This window comes from Athene noctua, chromosome 5 (genome assembly GCF_965140245.1).
Source record: "Athene noctua chromosome 5, bAthNoc1.hap1.1, whole genome shotgun sequence".
Classification (NCBI taxonomy): domain Eukaryota; kingdom Metazoa; phylum Chordata; class Aves; order Strigiformes; family Strigidae; genus Athene; species Athene noctua.
The window spans coordinates 34,430,251-34,449,427 of record NC_134041.1 but is presented as its reverse complement, the minus strand read 5'-3'; the positions used below and the strand labels follow the sequence as shown (position 1 = coordinate 34,449,427).

At 40.4% G+C, this 19,177-nt stretch overlaps 1 protein-coding gene across 1 annotated transcript in view; it reads right to left on the bottom strand.

Annotated features, from left to right (window-relative positions):
- The window catches only part of C5H1orf21 (chromosome 5 C1orf21 homolog), a 125,830-nt gene that overhangs the window by 79,044 nt on the left and 27,609 nt on the right, over nucleotides 1–19,177 (bottom strand). The window lies entirely within an intron of this gene.

Genomic DNA, 19,177 nt, shown 5'->3' with positions numbered 1-19,177 from the left:
ACAAATATAATTTTCCCTTTTGTCTTCCTGAGCATTTTGGGGGCATACATATTTTTAGAGGCCCAAAATAAAAAGAATAAGAAAACCTCAAACCATTTGCAGTTCATGTTCACCACCCACCATCACTAATTATCGAGATTTGAGAGGCAATTTAAAAGCTCCAATCTGCAAAACGCTAGTGAGAAAAAAAATCACTCAGGCAGATCAAAAGTGTCTACACCATCCCCAAATTAAATGCAGCAGGTTTAAGATTAACATCTTACGCGCAGGTCAAGAGAAGACTATAGACACTCTCAGATGCTGTACTTCATACACCAAGTTACTTCTGAGCTAAAAATAGAAATTGCTGTTGGAAACCTTAAGCAATTTTTTTTTTTTTTTGAGGCATGTCTATGTTGTGCTTTCCTTTTACCGTCTTTTTCAACACTTCATTAATCCACTCATCTTCCCCTCACCTCTTATTTCTGATGGTTGCATCCAAGGCTGAATCCTTGACAAAACACATTTTTGCCTCCACAGCTGAAAACCAAACACTTAACAAGAAGTGGAGGATCTCTAGTGATTTACAACAAATGTATGTTAATTATTCTATTACCACAGGTGTATTTGTTTTCATCTTTATTGCATTGAGATAACCAATCTTTCATCTTCTTTAGGCTGCAGATACATCTGAAAGTTTCCTTCTGTGTTGACCACACAGGAAATCAGGTTAAAATTTCACAAAGCTCAAGCAATCAAAGCAACGAGTTTCATGCAACCATGAAAAAACCTAAGCTATAAAGAAAAACTACACTGGCTCTTCCTATAATACAACCTAGTCCAGGCAGAACCCAAGGACTTAACTTAACTGCTATTAGTTACCCTTACTTCCTATAAGAAATAGGCCTGTTCAATTTCCTTTTGATTTTTTTTTCCTGTAAAAGAAGAAAGCAGCAATGTCTTCAGAATTTGCCCTCCATGAGTCATTGGAAGATAGCACCTGGGAGCCCTGCACTGTTGATATCCCTCTTCCTCAGCTACCCTCCACCACTTCTGCCAGAAAAGATGGCTTTTGGGTTTTGTTTTGGTTGTTTGGTTGGGTTTTTTTTCTTTTTCAACTGCCAAAAGGCATTTTTTGAGCCCAAAAGACAGAACTTTTGCCTTTGAAGTACACCGATGGCCTAAGGGGGGGGAGGGTGGTAAAAAAATTTTAAAAATTTAAAAATCATAAGCTCTCTTTCTCCTTCTTCAAAGTAATCTAACTGGCATTGCAGGTACTTACTGGCAGCAGCATAGTTACATTGAAAATTAACTCGCTGACTTGCTAAAGAAACCGAGCAAGGTCACAAGTAGAATGAGAGCTGGAGACCTCTGGAGTAGTACCCTGCAGTGGCTGACAGGGAAAAAGAAGAGTCAAAGTGAGTGGTGGTGCTCTGTTCCTTCGAACCCATAGGCAGAACATGCTCCCCTCTGCCTGTTGATACTAACAGCCATGAAATTAAGCATTTTCTACGCTTCTATGAATTGTTTCTCTCCTTGATGCAAAATTTCTGTGTTTATTACCACATTTCAGCATCCTATTGGAAACATGCTGTTCCGGCCAGCTGGGCGAATGCAGCAGTAATCTCACTTGAAAGGGAAAAGAATGAGTGCGGTTCTATAATGCACAAGGAAACTTAGAGAAAGCACACCATGGTTTTATAGCATTTTACTCAAGCTGCACTAAAAATACCATTGACAAACTAAACCAGCTCAGTTACCTAGTGAGATGGTAGAACGGCCATTCACACGTAGCCTCTCTTATGAAGCTGTGCTCAGAAGAAATCATATTTGAAGCACTTTTCAAAGAGCAAAAAAGAACGCTGCAATTTGACAGCTAAAGAGACCCGACAGGAAAAAGAACAAAAATTTGTCTACCTAGTTTTTTCCCAACAGCGATAGCCTGGTTTGAATTAATTCTACTAATTCATATCATCAGGTTATTTGTTCTATTACATGATAGACTTTGCCCCATTAAGGCTTATCTTACCTTTTTTATCAGCAAAATTAGCCCCTTGTTCTCTTTTCTTTTGTTTGCAATCAGCATTTCTGCTGATCTAATACATGTTTTTTGATGTATTGAAGCAACAAGTGATTTCCAAATAGAATAGCTCTCAACAGCAACACGATACATCTAGGGAGCATTTTCTCCTTACTCAGTCTCAGTAAGGAGAAATACCATCAGTGAGTCCCTGGGAAGAGATTTCACACATCACACGGTAAAATACAAATGAGGAAGGGAAGGGGAAACGCATTGCAGTCTTCCTCTTCATTCACACAGGGTGGAGTTAAAGTAACACCAGCATGAGAAGCCCAGCAACTCAGGAGCAAAATATGTCAGTCACAGGACCTACCAGTTTTGCTGTTTCCAAAGAAAATGAATTAAAATTTATTCTGGTTTTTGGGTTGGGGTTTTATTTGTGTGGGGTTTTTTTAAACCTCAAATGCTTTAGGAGTAGTTAAAGGAAGATTACCACCATTACAGGATGTAGTTCTAGTATCTAATTTTCTTTTTTATCCTCCTGTTTTATTTTACAAGACTATGATCTGGCAATACTGTAGGGTTTCTTTTTCCTTGCACTCAGAAGAAAAACACACCAGAGCTAGTATGTTTCTGGTGAGAAAGCAAAATTTTCATACAACACATTTCACCTTCACAGACTCTCATACCAATAGCGATGCCACAGCTTCTCTTTACCATAGTTAGGTGAAGCTACCCAACCAGAATTTCCACAGAATCAGGACATTTATCCTGTGTACTTTCCCTCTGCAGAAGAAACAGGCACTCTTCATTAAAAATAAGATTACATGACAATAAGCTGAGACCACCTTAAATATTTCCTGCTTCTCTATGGGCGATTGCTATAGTTGTTTACAAGGACAATACAAAATTGCAGCAAAATGTTCAGATGTGCATTTGCTATTGAACACGTTTCAGAGCCAGTTTCAGAGCTGGTGGGTCACTATAGCATCTCAGTCCACTGCCCAGCATTTCTCTTTTGGGTCAGTCAGCACTAGATGATGGAAAACCCAACAGAAACCAGCATGAGGGACCTGATTAAAGGCAACAAGACCCTTTCCACTGGCTTTAGGTGGCTTGAGGTCACTTCCTAAAACTCAAATTTCATAGAAGATTGTTTTGTGATTTATTTCCAAAGTGAATTAGAAATGTAGTGCTGGTGATCACAGCCCAGCCAGGCATGATAGTGTGATGGGAGATACTAGACAGGGCTACAAAAACAGCCAGGTTCAGTTTTCCTTAGTACATGACTTTCCTATATATCTAAGCATAATCTCCGGCACTTACCGTAATGGGTAAGGTGCCCAAGTACCTCTAAAGTATAAAGAAAACCAACAATAAGCTTTCCTATTTAATTTTATTTCTGTCTTCATGGTTTAAGAGCAAGATATGCTTTACTGAGCAAGAGACAATAAAAGGCCCTGAGGTACAGGCACAGTGATTTATACAATGTTCTGTAGATGTCTGTGTACGAGTCTGAGCACCATCTCCCTTTTGAAAACTCATTCCTTTGCTCTGCCATACTAAAAATAATATAAAGATACAACCATTACTTCTAGCCAATCAACCCTATCATTTCGAATTATACTAAAATATAATTACATAGTTGCTGGAGCTCCACCATCAACAAAACCATTTGCTTTGGAGGAAAACCCTGAGAAATAATTACCACACTGTAAAAAAGCAGCTTCGTTTTCTTAATTTCCTTCTGCCCTCTTCCCACCAGTGATGGGTGATGCACCTCCAGATACAAACACTGACTTTGACCTGGAGCTGAACTCTTTTATGACTCTTTCCCAGAAAAGCAGTGGCTCAACAAGTCTCTCCTAAAAATGAGAAGCACATACTTCTTTATTTCAACAGTAAAAGCATCCAATACCACACTGGTGATACTAGACTTGGACTTTTGAGACCCAGAGGTCTAAATCTTTATTCTTAGTCCTTCCACACTTTCATTTCTTCCCAAACTACTTCTTAGTCTTTCTCATGTGCCACCATGATGGTGGAAATAATCACACAGAGATGGATCACCATGCCAGATGCCTCAAGCCGTGCAAGATGTAACCTCTCCACTCTGTGTGGCGATGATTAGCATCTTTCGAAAGTCAGTAAAAGCACATTTTGCATCATCTTACCACAAATCTGGCGCAGCTACGCTCTCCAGAAAAGGACCTTGTAGACTCCTTGAGAGCTAGGGAGCATGCGAGAGTCTCCAGAGTCTCTTCAGCACATCCAACCAACCTCAGTGCCACGCACCAAGGCGACGGTGGCAGTGCAAAGTGATGCTGGAAGAGCAGCAATGAATCCTCCCTCTCAGACACCGGAGTGTACCATATCCTGTTACAGCAAAACTCCTTTGAGTCTTAAGCCTGAAACCACACCAAAAGCAACAGTGCTGTATCACCAGGCCATGCTGGGCAGGAGAAAGGAAGAAGAGCACAGCTGACTTACCATCCCCTGCTGCAGCAAGGAGACAGCTAAACCATCCCAGGGTTTGGGGCAGGGTGTATTGGAACAAGACTGGTCTATACAAGAGGAAATGCTCCTGCTGAGGGAAGAGGGCTGATGATTTAGTCTCCTATGATCAAAGATATTTTAATACCCACATGTATTTTAACTGTACTCCATACCTACAAAAAAACAGTGCACCTATGGCCAAAACAACCCAATAAAAATTGCCACTCCAACTTGAACAATCCAAAGAAACCATCTGACCTCTCAGGTTTATTTTGGATGCCACAGAAAATGCAAGGTCTCCTAGACACTGAGATCTGGAAATGTCTCAGTATGTTAACCAGTCAATGAGACAAGAGATGTTAGATGGATTATTGAATATCTGAGGACACAGAGACACACAGGTCACGTGAAGGCCTTCCAACAAGCTGGGCAAACATCCATCAATGCTGGAGCACCCTCTCAAGTACGTCATCAAACAAATCTTGCCATTAATGGATAATGGCAACTTTGATACTTCTATGCAGTCTTGTTTCAGACAAAGTGAAAAAATAGTTCCTGTGGAATTGTGTACTTTTTTTTTAAGCACAATGATTCCTAATGCAATTATCTGTAATTGCATGTTCTCAGGGTCTCATCCCCCTTTAGACCCAGTGATCTAGCCTAAATGCTCTACAATAAAGAGACCCCCAATCAGTTGACTGGGTGTTCCTTAGAAAATCCTTTAAAATGTAAACAAATGAGAGGACAGACCACATCATATCCCCCCCATCTCCAACTGCATTGTTGAATGATGACCACAAATACAACAACAATTAATCTATCTCCACAAACGATTACCTCCAAACATACAGCATAGCATTATCCCACCTTACCTTGGAAAACTACTTTCAGTTCCTCTATCCTGCCTCAAATATATGCTTTCCAGTTATGCTGTGTGCTTCCAGCTTTCACCTGAAGACCCTTCCTTGCTCCCTGGTAAGTTTGGCCTAATTCATCACCACAGAGGAAGAGGGAAGCAGCTTCAAGCTGGAGGGGAGCTGCTGGATATCTCTGCAGCAATACAGAGCCCATGATCTGCCCCCCCAGGTAGCTTCCAAAACATTTTTCATCCAAAGAGCTGTGGTAGCAGCTACTTCATGTGCCACTTAGGTTGAAATTAAAACAAAACAACTCAGCTATGCAGAAGCCAAGTGAGATGCCGGGGACCTGCTGTTAACATGTCAGCAACGAAACATTTGCCATATGCACTTCTGCTGTTTCTGTGCAATTAAAGCATGAAACAATTACAGGGGCTTTTTTTTTTTTTTTTTTTTTGACACAAACTAGAGAAAAAAGAAATCTTTCTTCACTAACCCGATAACACTTAAACAACAGAATAAATGCAGAGATGCTGCTCAAAACCACAGAAGGTGACTCATCCAGACCGGTGAGGAGTAATCCCAGCACAGGTACCCATTCCCATACACGGCTGCCTCTTCTATGGCTGAAACTTATATGGCTAAAATCTAGTTTAAAATAATCAGCTAAAATTAATGATAAAAGCTAACAACATCTCATTTCACCCTTGGCTTTTGTGAACAATTCTATAGGGTTCAGCATTTCTACTGAGGACTTTTTTCACACAGTCAGGACATTTTCTAACTGTAGTCCTATGAAATGGCACAAGTAGGAATGAAAGGGATGCACATTGCAACCTGTGTTCCTAAAATAACTGACTGCTCCCTCCTGCTTAGCAGGGCTACTCCTCAGGATCAAGGAGAAGAAAACAGGATTTTTGGTGCTGAAGGCCACAGTATGGTATGGTTTGATCCAAGAGCTATATCCTATCTGATATCGTACCCTGTTGTACAGGTTATCCTTGGAAACCTGAGACAGGTGGACAGCTGAGAAAGGAGGCTGTGCTTAAGAGTAGGAGACGTTCAGAAACCTCCAGCCAAGAACAGATAGCTGAAAAAACACAGGTGAGGGGAGCTGGGCTGTTGGGAGGAAAAGCAATGTGTCACCACTCATGTAAAATCTGTTGTGATCCATCCCCCTCTCGATCACATCTACCCATCCAGCGCTCACACATGGGTGCTTCTGGACATCTCCACTGAAGGCTCCACATTACAAAAAACATTTCCTTATTCTGTTACCTCAACACACATTTAGGAGATTACCTAAATCATGGCTTTGGGTAGGAGCTTTTTCCTTTTTTAATTAAAAAAAAATAAAAATCTTAGAACATCTTAAGTTTTATTTCCATACTCTCCATTAATGCTAATAGAGAAGTAATGGAGAGTTTTCCTTTCAATGGTGAGATGGTGAATGGATATGTGCACAACCAAGTCTAGATACTCAAAAAATAAGATCTGAACCATGTTCCAGCCTATGATATAAATAAATGAGCAGTAGACTAGCCAAAAACAATTGAAATATTTTCAGGTCATATTAACACAGAACTCAAACACAACCAGCGGCACAGAAGAGGGAATGTCACAATCTCTCCTCTCACTGACGATGCTGATGGGGTGCCAGATTTCCCTGGGTTACAACAAATAGCAGTCAAGGCAGCAACAGACCTCATCAGGGTTGAAAACACAGAAACCACTTTCTATTTTCTTTAAATTACCTACATCCTACTCAGGCTGCTAGCATCCTGCTCCTGTACTTTGGTCTACATTCCCCCAAAAGTGATCTTTTGAAATTTTCTGCGTATTGGCAGCTGGCTCCTATTTGGCATCTCGTATACCTGTACAGCACTCTTGTGCTTTGAGCCGCAGTTTAGGGATCTATTTGAACTAAAAAAACCCAGTGTTTAAAACCAATTGTGTCTAAAACAAATTAAATATTTCAAGTCAGAAATTTTAGGGGAAAACACATTAAGCACAACTTTCATGGTGTAAAACTTTTCTGGATACCACTGGAATTTATTTAAACCAAGCACCATGTAGAATAATAATTATGAAGCAATTTTTGGTACAGGAAGGGGTTTAAGAACCGCTCTGAGACCAGTTACACCTCGCCCATGAATCCCAGCTCAGCAAAACCCCTGCAGACCTGAAGCAAAGGGCAGTTTCGATCAAGGCTACAGTATTGTTCTGGAAAGGTGTTACGGTTGGGTGCTGTTACCCACCAGCTGCTCACTGCTGAGCATCAGCTGGGTATCATCACCTCTAGGCCTGACCTGCACTGATCTGCTGTGTGTTATCTGCTCCAATGCAGAGGTCAGCCAGCTGAGCAAGTACTCCAACTCATGGTCCGTGTCTGCAGAAGTTACTGTTCCCAGCTGCCCATGTTGTCCCCTCCTTATGGGACATTTGCTCCCAGTAGAATAAGCAGAACTCCTGCCACTACAACCGGGACATCAAGGTCACATCAGTCTGTGCCCTGACTCCTCTTTGCAAGCGGCTGAATCCAAAGCTGTCTGCAGTTGATTCAAACAAGACTTAAGAGTGACTGACCCAGCTGCTGTCCCAAAGCGCACCCATGCAGGATGGGTACCTTTGGATTCACCCAAATCATCCAAAACTGGTTTGAAACTACTTTTGCAGATCAAGTGTTGCACCTTCCCAGCTCAGCAGATCTTTAGTGCATCACCAATGCACGCAAACGCCACACTAGTGATGACTCTCGCATGCACAGCAGGGACTCTGTGACTGCAAAAGGCATCAAGTAACATTAAATTGTCTTTGCAAAGCGTGCATGTGCCTTCACATCTCTTGAGGACCAGTGAGCAAAGACTATAAACTAATCCATGTTGTTCTCCATCAAAAACTGAAACTGACTCAAGGACCAGGAACTATCCAAAACTATTCTGAGTACCACTCCCCACTCCCTCCACATAGCACACAACTCATCTAGGGAGGAGAAGGGCTCATACATCAGTCTAGCTGTGGGACCATGAAGTTTCTAAAGTCAAGGAGATGGATTGCTGGCTTGAGGTCCTACAGTTGTGAAAGGTGTATGACTAAGCACAAACAAGCTGGAGAAAATAATCCTGAAAGAAAATGGCAAATGAAGGGTTCTCCCACGCCCTCTCACAGTCCTCCAGTCACACAGTTGAGCTCTCACTGTGAATCTTCTGTCAAACCAATACATGAATAGAAGGGGGGAAAGAAACCAGCTGAAAACATTACAGCCTCACAGGAATCAAAGCAAGAAGAGAAATGCATACAGAGCAGGGAAAGAAAAAATACATTCTGCCTAGTTGTAGAGACAGAGAAGAAACATGTAACAAATAATTGGAAAAGGTTCCAACTACCATTGAATACAATCAGTAGGAATTGAAGTGTAATAGGAATATTTTAAGAATTGTGCTGCCAGAATAATATAAATGGCTACAGGATTATAACTCTTGTGGATAACCCATGCCAAAATATGCCAGTGCAGACATCCAAAAACATTAAAGCTCTGCAGATGGTCACCCAGGAAGAGAAAACTGATGGGAAGTTAATGCAATACTGTTCAGTATGCAAGAGAGGAATAAAATAATATAGATCCCCCCGAAAAAACAGAAATATGGATTACAAAAGATTGAGAAGACATAGAAAAGGAAGAAGGGCATGAGTACATATGTTATTTGGCTGGCTTTGAGGAGGGGCTGAGCAGGTAATGGCTCTGAGGCTGTGAATACGTCACCCAGGCTAGCTCTCCACCGGTCCCCACTGGGCCCCTCATTCATATCCAAGGGCAGAGGACAACATCCATAGACACATGGAAATTTCACTCACTGAACCCTTTTCATCATCTCAAGGCAAGAAGGACAATCCATTTCAAAAGTATTTTCCAGTTTCTTCTGCTACACTCCAAGTGGGTTTCCTTTCTCACGCAGATGAATCAAGCTGGCCCTCCAGGAGCTATTTTGATTCCTTTTTCCTCTGCCCACAATGAACTCTCCTTACAATTACTTTATTATTTAAATGCACAAATATCACTCCTTTTCCACCTCAATGTCCACTGCACTAAGACCTTCAGGGCCTTAATTATTATATACTGTCACTAGCATAAAGGGCCAAGGAGCAACATGTATCTCTCCATACAATCCACAAAGCCACAAAGAATTGCTAAAGCCATCTCAGCAGCCTTCAAACAGCAAATATTTTTACCTACTGCTGATATTTGTGCAGAAACTATATTGAAGCTGTCATACTTCAACAGTGCTTATATTCAACAGCATAGCATCATTTCGGGTTTTCTGATAACCTCTTTACAAGGAGGTCATATGGCTGTATCATCTTCCTTAGGGACTTATCTCAAAGCCTTTAGCCCTGGCATGTTTATTACTTTGAGAAGTAATGTAGTGTTGGTTAAATTTCATTTATATCGTTGCTCCTGTATTTTATTATTTCCCTCCTCACATCCAGCAAGGACTAACTGCAATAATTTGTTGAGTCGAATCATCTCCATCTCTGCAGGTTCACCATCCCCAGCAGGGTCAGCTCCAGCAGGACCCTTTTACTGACCAAAGTCCGTGATTCCCTGCGACAGTGAAACTTCAATGCAGCTGCATCCAAAGTCAAAAGGCAGCCAACCAACAGCTGTATAATGTTAAGCTCATTGGCCCCTTTACTCCCACATTTAGCGTTTTGCACATGAAAATAGCAGCTGCTTTCCTGAGAGTAAATTCTGCAATATCTTTATAGCCTTCCTTTCCCCCATTTAGCTTCAAGTATGAGAAGGATTTCTTTATAAAATTAGGAAACAAAAAATGTTTATGAACTCTAACAGCAGGCAGGCTTTCTTGGATATGCTTTTATTGTATTATGTTAGGAAAGTAATACTGAGACTCAATTCAAAAAACACTGACTTATATTAATTTAAAAAAAAAAAAAAAAAGGAAAATACGGGAGTTGAGCTATTGCAAGTTGTAGTACTTCTCCAAAAGCTAACATTCAAAATTAGAGTTTACCAGAAGCTTCGAAAGACACAAAACCGTTCCTATCAGGGCAAAGAACCCAAAGAAGCTCTCTCACTGGAGTGCACAGCTGATGGTGAGCCAGACACCAACCTGAAACACAAGAACTGGATTTAGACAGTTATGAAAAAATCCTTCAGCTGGCAGGACAGACAGAAAGCTTACCCACAGTCTCCTCAAATCCCAGGAAAGCTTGGCAAGCAGACCTCAGGTGCTCAGCCTGTTGCAGGAGACCTGGTCACAGACATACAGCCCAACTGGCTCTGGTCTGCCACATTCCTCCCTCAGGCAAAAATCATTGCACATTTTTTTAATGATTTGTCGGGGGGGGGGTTAATTTTGTTTGGTTTGTTTTTTTTTTTAATGTAAGGCGGTACCAAAATTTTAAAAAACCACACATAAGTCCTATCCAGCTCTCTCATCTTGGTTGTCCCTTTTGCAATGCTAAAAAAATACACAACAAAACCTCTTTTTTTTTTTTTCCTCTAAACAGTGTGATTGCACCACACAAAAAACATCTTTTAGACAGTGCAGCTATACGGCCCCAAGTGCAAACCAGCGCTGCACAGATTTTGCACCTCCCTCCTAAGCCCATGAACGTGGATGGTCATGGCTGAGCAAGAAGCCTGTAACTGGAAGTTGGTTCAATGTTATCTGCAAGAAAAACCATATAACCAAGTCCAATTCCCTAGAACAGCATTTAACTGAAAACAACACAGCTGTTGGCATCATTTATAGCATCTGTAAATCATACATTGCCAGACAACTGATAGTCTCATGAAAATCAGCTTCCAGAGTGATATGCACCAAAACACCATAAATCCCTCAGTCAGTATTTTTCCATCCCCATGTTACATGCAAATTCTGAACATATCTGCGCAATATCTGAATTACAATACTGAAGTTGAATGCTTACCAATTATACTTTAAACAGACTATTTAAAGGTGCCTACATCCCACTGCAAAAACCGTCATTAACATAAAGACAGCAAACTATGAACCCCAGAAACTATTAACAGGATTCTTCTCTCTTCACCTTGTTTCTCTCCAATTGCATTTTTTAAAATTTAAAAAAAAAAAAAAAATCACATGACAAATATACACTGTTTCTTCATCTACAGTAAATCATTTAATACATATGTCAGTGCTTATAAATAAACCATACTTCATCAAGTGAAGTTCAGATCTTCAAAACTCCAAAGACTAAATCCAGAACATCAACGCAAGTGCTTGAATCTAAAAAAGAGCAAGGCCAGAGATGGTATTTCTGGTTCATCAAGGCTTTGTGTAGAATGACGTCGAGAGAAGAGCTGTTATGCATGCAGAGGCCTTCACAGCTGCACCTTCTGCTACAGCAGCGTGATAAAGTACCAGCACCAGCATGGAGAATCTTCTTAGTGACGATCATCTGTTTGGTAAAGTGACAAGTTTTAAAATCTCTTGAAATAAAACCTAAAAATTTTCACATTTTCCTTTTTTTCCTTCCCTTTGCTAAAAGAGAAGCAAAGTCCAAGTGCTCAGGTTTACCAAATATGCTGTAAAGCTTAAAACCAAAAGTTAAAAAAATCAGGACATTCTACCTGGAAAATACTTCACTTTCTGATAAACAGCTTGCCATAACGTAACACTCCCTCATCATGTTATTTTGCTGTTTTATCAGCTGCAGCTGATAAAACCTGCAGCTACCTTATTTATGACACTGTCATCGACACCCCTGGAAGTTTTTCACCACACAGAATCCCCACTGCACTGTGGTACAGAGAGCAAAAGCAAAAGTGCTTTAACTGGAGCTAGAGTGAGGAAAGCTTGGTTTGAAACCTGCCATATGAACTCACGAGGAAACCAAGCAGCACAAGAAGCCATTTTGGTAAGGAATTAGGTGAAATCAGCTTTGTGTTACCAACACCATCCCACCTCCTCACAGCAAAAATATGGGAAATACTGACTGCTTGCCAGGATGGAAGAGACCCTCTCAAGTCCCAAAAACACCACAGAAGGAGAGAAATGCCATGGCAATAAGGGAAGAAGTTGCTTAGCAACTCTCTTATTCTGACAGCCCAGGTGGGTGAAAGAAATTAAAAGTATAAGGGGGAAGGAATTAAACATAGAAACTTTTTCTACAAGGTCCTCAGCTAACATGAATCACATCGCTCAAATGTGTATTGTAGGGCTAAGTGCCAGGACATCCATCCTGTGCCAGCCATGGATGCCGGGCAAAAATAACTGGTATCAACAGCTACCCAATGAAGAACTAAAGCAGAAAAAAAACTTGGGCGAAGAAGCCTTTATCACCTTCAGGTTCTATATTGAAGGCACAAAAAGCAGTCACTTAGATTTCATTATCCAAATGCCAACAACTCCTACCCAAGCATCCCAAAAAGTGAGTTTCCAAGCAAGCACCAGAGAACAACCTTTAAGGACAGCCAAGATGCAAAACCAGGGACAGCAATTCCTCAGGTGTTTGCCAGCCGGCACGCACAGACTGTACCAGCTGGAATGGAAGCTGTAAACCTATCAGCTTGGCTTCTCCTCTCCTTTTAAGCAATAATATGATCTTATACAGGCTTCTAAATTTAAAGGACAAATGATAACATTAAGCTAAAATGTGACAGGAGGAATGATGTGTATTCTCTCATAGCCCAGGGTTTAAAGCTGGGTTTACCAATGGCTTCACATCTTCACTCTGGGAAACTCACTTCCCTGGCGCACATAAATCCCCAAAAGCAGACTCAGTAAAACAAGGGAGTTACCTGATGCAAATAAGCATTTGTGTAGATACTCTGGTTTTAGAATAAGAAAAAAAAAAAGTGTTGCTATTATTTGACAGAGCAGATCAATCTGCGTGCGGCCAGTGCATTTCAGCCTATAACATAACTGATAAAACTGTAATGGAACATTAACCTTCATTTAAGGTTATTTAAGTGTCTTACTAGAAAAAAAATAAAAGGATCTAATTTTATGTAAGCTAAAGTACAGACTCAGAGAAGGACATTAACAGATCTCTTATTTGTGTATAACAAGGCCTGGTATTTCAGAGCACAGCTGACTTTCTCAGGAGGGGAGCAGGTAATCTGATTTTTTACACGATAAAATTCACGGCTTTTCTATTTTCACCATGGCACTCAGCTTTCCTCAGTGGTTTGCGAGTGAAAAGCCAGCCCAGGGTGGTGATCTCCCCCCCGCCCCCATCCCCAAGGATTTCACTCCCTGCGAGCGGCCACGCACCCTCGCAGAATACCAATGACACAGGATGGCACATCTGGGAATCAAAACAAGGGGCTCCAAAACAGGCTAGCAGATTGCAGGCAGGAACCTCACTTGCGGCAGGAACAAATTCTGTTTATTTTAGCAAATCAAACTGAAGACATAAAATAAATACACTGCCCCAATCACTTCTCACCCGCTACGCAGCTGGTACTAATGAGTACATTCCAGGCAGTGTTTGAAGTGACATGCCCATGACATTTCCTACTCCCCAGTTTGCAAGAGCACCAAATGTTTGATTTACTCAAAATTTACCAGGGAAAAATATTCCCTTTTGCATTCGAGCCAGCTAGATGGAGGAGTGAGAAATACTCTGGAACAATTTCAAAAATTACAGTTCGATCAGCCTTACAAGTTGTTTGAAATCGGAATTAATGATAGTGTTTGAAAACAACTAGAGAAACACATTAAATCAAAAATTTTTAATGCAGCTTCAGTTACAGAAGTCAATATGCTCAGTTTCTTTGGATAAAGAAAACATCACTGTTATTCGAACATTCAAAAGCCAGTGACGGCATCTTGGAGGGACTTCATTGCAGAACCCTCGCTAGAGGCTTGGAAGGAACCTTAGAAAGTCACCTGGTCTGTTGGAGGCCAGAGAAGAAAGACGAGAGGGCATCTTCACAAGGACAAGTTTACCCTCAAAAGGCTTCCCTGAATGTCAGCACAAGGAAACAACTCCTCCAGGAATGCTCCAGAGCAAGAGCCTAACTTAGGAGAGCTGACTGGTCCTACAGCCAGTCTGCCTTCGTTTAGTCCTCATTAATTCCTCTTCAATCACATAGTAATAAACTTCAACAATGAAAAAATAAAACCAACCCAAAACCAAAACCCCATATCGGCATTTTTTGTTAAATGCAGAGATGGTCTAACCCACATTTCCAGAATGGAGTGGCCAGGCTATACATGATGGCTGGCACTAAACTGTGCAAATTAATCAAGGCTAGAGAAAACTGCAGAGTCACAAAGGGCCAGAAAAAAGCCAGACAGTTAAGCTGCCTGAGAGTGGAATAAACTTATCTTGACAAGCACAAGGTAACACAGATTAGAAGGAATAATGTACAACTGTGACCTGGGCTTTACCACAGACAGCTCAATGACAACGTATCGTTGGGACTCAGAAAACACTGTGACAGAAAATAACATGTAAAGGTACATCAGCACTGTAATATTTTATTTCTTGCCTTCATTTCATTACCATAGAAAGTTTCTGGATACCGAGTTAAAAAATAAACACTAAACAACAAAAAGATTAATTTGTATTGATTTGTATAGCATGATGAGATATAAGATACTCAGATGTTTTTTGGTGATCAGAATTATATCTCACAATCATTCTCACACCCAACTTTGTTTATACACATGGACAGTGAACTGGTCTTACTAGCAGATGGCTTCACCCTGATACACTGTAATCTAGTAACTCTCTCACAATTTCTAAAAAACCCTCTTCAAGGCATAGCACCATTTCATAGCAAGTTTTAGTCAGTAGAAAACACTTGGAAGAGCTGTGTCATAATGTGGCATAATAATGTACAAGACAGTTCTTGCATATTATGCCTGTCTCTTACATAACCTCTGATGAAAAACCAACAAGTGTCTTGTTGCTGTGCACTATTAGTAGACCCAGGAGCTGTAGGTCCTATTCCCCAATTTCTACAGGCCAGGGTATCTTGCTTACCAAGATTAATTTTTCCTCATTACCATGAGAGACTCCATATGCACATTCAGATGCATTCTGTAAAAGGGAAGAATTTGTATTCTTCAACAGTAATGCAGTCAGCTTATGCTACCAGACAGCTCCTTGCTAACATCCCTTCATTAAGTCTTCAACTCAATACTAAGCTTCTCATTCCACGAGTTGCCCTGCCAATAGATGTATTCCCCGTAAATAGGCATCATATTTTGTATGAGAAGGTTCAATCAAAATAACAGAGCAAGGAGGGCAGAAAAACAATCCTGACTCCTACACCTTTACTCCCATTTCCCTAGACTGAAGGCAATATATTCCTCCCCCTTGGATCACCTATTGTTGGTCCCACACACCTAGTCCATACATTTTCACTTACAGCACAGTAAGAATTAATCAAATTTCCTGTTTACAAGGATTATTGTGGACTGTCTTTTTAGTCTAGAAAAACTCTGGAGCAAAACTTTAGATCAGGGTTTTTTTTTTTCCTTAGACATTTTATGAAAGTTCATTAGATGTTTCATAAGAAGTACTGCTCGCTAGAAGTAAAAGCCCCAGCCATCTTCAGCCTCCCTAGACAGCTCTACCACTTGGTTCAGAGAGAAAAATTTGTATCTTCCAACTCTCCAAGGGAAACTAGGCAAATCTAGTACAAGCTATGAATGAGCAACCGGCAGAAGCTGTGCTAGAGAATACCATGCTCCAGAATGCAGGCTGCAGCACCACGGCTTGGGTGGTTTATTTTCAGGCATCTCTGAATGTGTGCTTGTATTCTCCTCTACACCCTTCCCTTTCAAATGAAAATGTGTGTACATGTATGTGTGTGTACACACACACACACCCCTACACCCTATAAAGCTAAAAAAAAAATAGTTAGAAGGCACAAATATACACACCTTTGTATTTCAAAACAAGATTCCTAAAAATGCCTGTCTTTACCTCCTCCTCCAGTGATGCCAGGATCTTCCAGCTCAAACTCTGTGCTAGAGCTTCTGCCGGCTGGTTTTGAGGACAGAAAACATCTCTCATCCTCTTAAACATCAAAATTGCTTTCCAGAGTTGTTGTAAGGCAGGTTTTAAAATAATTTTCCTGTTAATTATCCTAACACTGTTCTTTAAAATAATTTTCAAAATAGTTGCAAATACTTCCTATGATTATAAGCTACATTTATTTACTGCCTTTAACTTAAACCTCAAGTGACCTTAACTAATATTAATCCAAAAGAGACCTCTCTGCCAAATAATAATATTGTATGGCACTTCTAAGTTAGAGTAAGTAGGATATTCTGTTGTTCTGCAGCTTTCTTCCAAGGAGACACAAAGAAATGCTTGCAAAATGGGAAAGACAAGGTGGGGGACGAAGAGCCCATAACCCTTACATCACGTGCACGTCAAACTCCCTAAGCCAGGAGACTCCCAGTGACTTGAGATGAATTTTCAGTAAACCTGGGAAACTTCATTTTTGACAGAAACAACGCAAGCCTTCACATTTATGTAATTTCTTCTTGAAGCCGAGTAACAGCCAGCAGCCTCTGCTGAGTTGTGTTCTGATGCTTCAGGATAAGTAAAAGCCATGAAATCACAGCAAAATTCCAGATGCTCTATGCCAGGCAAAGAAATAGCTGCACCCTACTAGGGTTATGATTGCTATGATATTTTCAAACATGAGATTAAAGATATAAAGTATCACTAATATATTTAACAGGCTGTCTGAGCATCAGATTCAAGTGTCAAGACATGCAACAGAGCAAATATCGTTGGTTGCAACTAATAATAATATGGGTTTTAATTAAAACACAGTTGTCCAAGAGCATTAGTTTGGTATCTGCTATGAACAGTGCTAGTTTTAGCAATGTATTGCTTGGATTTTTTTCATCAGAAACAAAGTACTGTAACACTGATATTATCCTTATTACGCAAAACAAACTTTTTCACACTGTACACTACCAAAGACTTTACAGCAGGAGACGAGCACAAAGTATATATGCTAAGAAACCTACAGTAAAGAACTATTTTACAGAAAGTTTCACATACTACTAATACCCTTACCTAACAGTCAGCTTCTACTGTTAGAACTTCACATTACAGTGGATGGAAAAAACATACATTAAAAATAAAATTAAAAAAAAAAACTTTGTTCATGCCATTCATAAATATTATCTATGCTTTCCTTTGCAGAAAATAAACCAACAGTAGTTCAACGTGAAAACATAAAAAAAAAAGGTATTAAGAGGTTTTTGCTTACTTGCTTTTACACCTGCTTTAAACTTTGCTCTCATCTGATGAGCAGAATCTTGTTTTCTTGCTTTAGATAACAAAAGAACATGCGGAGTTTGAGGGGAAGTTCTCGCGCTTCTCTCTGCACCTAAAAATATTTGTCTCTGAGCACACATATTTTACAATCTTGAATTTCTCTGCTTTAGTCCCTACCAACAATGGCCCTTCCAAAAGATGAAGAAATATTCACCAAGGACCTCCCTGATTCTTATCTGCAGACAGAGAGCTGCTTCAAGTGTAAGGTACTATTGGAAGCAGATTATTTACAAAATTGTGTTTTAACCACTACAAATGTCAAAGTAACTTGTCTCATTTCATTGGGTACAGTACCAATGAATGTTTAACAAAGGATTCTGATTTGCGGATGTACAATAATAATGAAGAGCAACTATCATTGAATGAGATCAAATTAAAACTCTGACCTCCTGTGCTAAACAAACCTGCCCTGGCTTATCTCCCACACAGTCATCCAAGGAGGAGAGAGGTCAGACTGGGATCACAGCTCTGTACCAGCTGACCACATCCACACAGCTTCTGAAGCTCTTCAAGGACACATGAAAATAGCAGATTATATTTCTGATATTCCTTTAAGATGGTTCCTGTTCTTTACTTGAGCATTTCTTTTGCCTGATGCTACTTTATCATTTGGTTTTAAATTTAAAATAGCTCTGGCTTGAAAGAAAGTTCCTCTGAAGCCACAGCTCACTGGGCAGCCAAACCCTGACTTTGTTCAACACAATTCTTGCATTGGTCATGATTGCCACTAGAATAGACACTATAAGCATGTTACAGTATTTATACTGTAAATACCAATTTGAGTTCTGTAAGCAGCTGATATAAATCACTCCTTACATACAGGTTGGCTTACAATACATTTATCTTCTTCTAAATACCACTAATGTCTTATCTCTTATTTCACATTTGATTTTTCTCCTTGCACCTGAAAATCCCCTTCTTGGTGTCTCCACAGCCATTCTCACTGTAGCTTTCATCACAATTAAACAGTTCTCCTAGAAGTATCCTCACAGGTACATGACAAGAGACCAACCACAGTTATCACAGCATTGGTTGTTACATAGTGGACTTCTTCTAAAGTCTGTATACCCTGTAAAAATCACCCTCTTCTATTATAACACAACATGAGCAACTGAGACTTAGGGATTCCCCTCAAAGACAACTGTATTATATTAGCCAAAAATACTTTAAATGTTTCAGCAAAGGTGAAGAAAAGCCTTGCCTGCATCAGATAGCCTCTGATCCAACCCTGTGACACAAGATATTTCCTTGCAGTGCCACCCAAATGTGTTTAACTAGCGCTGACCCCTATAAACCGCTGCATCGTAAATCCTTGGCATTAATAAAGTTGCTTCAACACTTAGCTCAGTTTGCAGGTGACAGCCTGGGTCATCATATAGATGGGCTTTTATGTTCTTGAGCCACTGAACAGCAAATGAGCTGTCCTCTGACTGCAAGATGAATGTTCAAACCCATTTGAAATGGCTCGAGCACACCAGTGCAGAGGACTGCACACATGGAGCAGGATTGGGAGCAATAT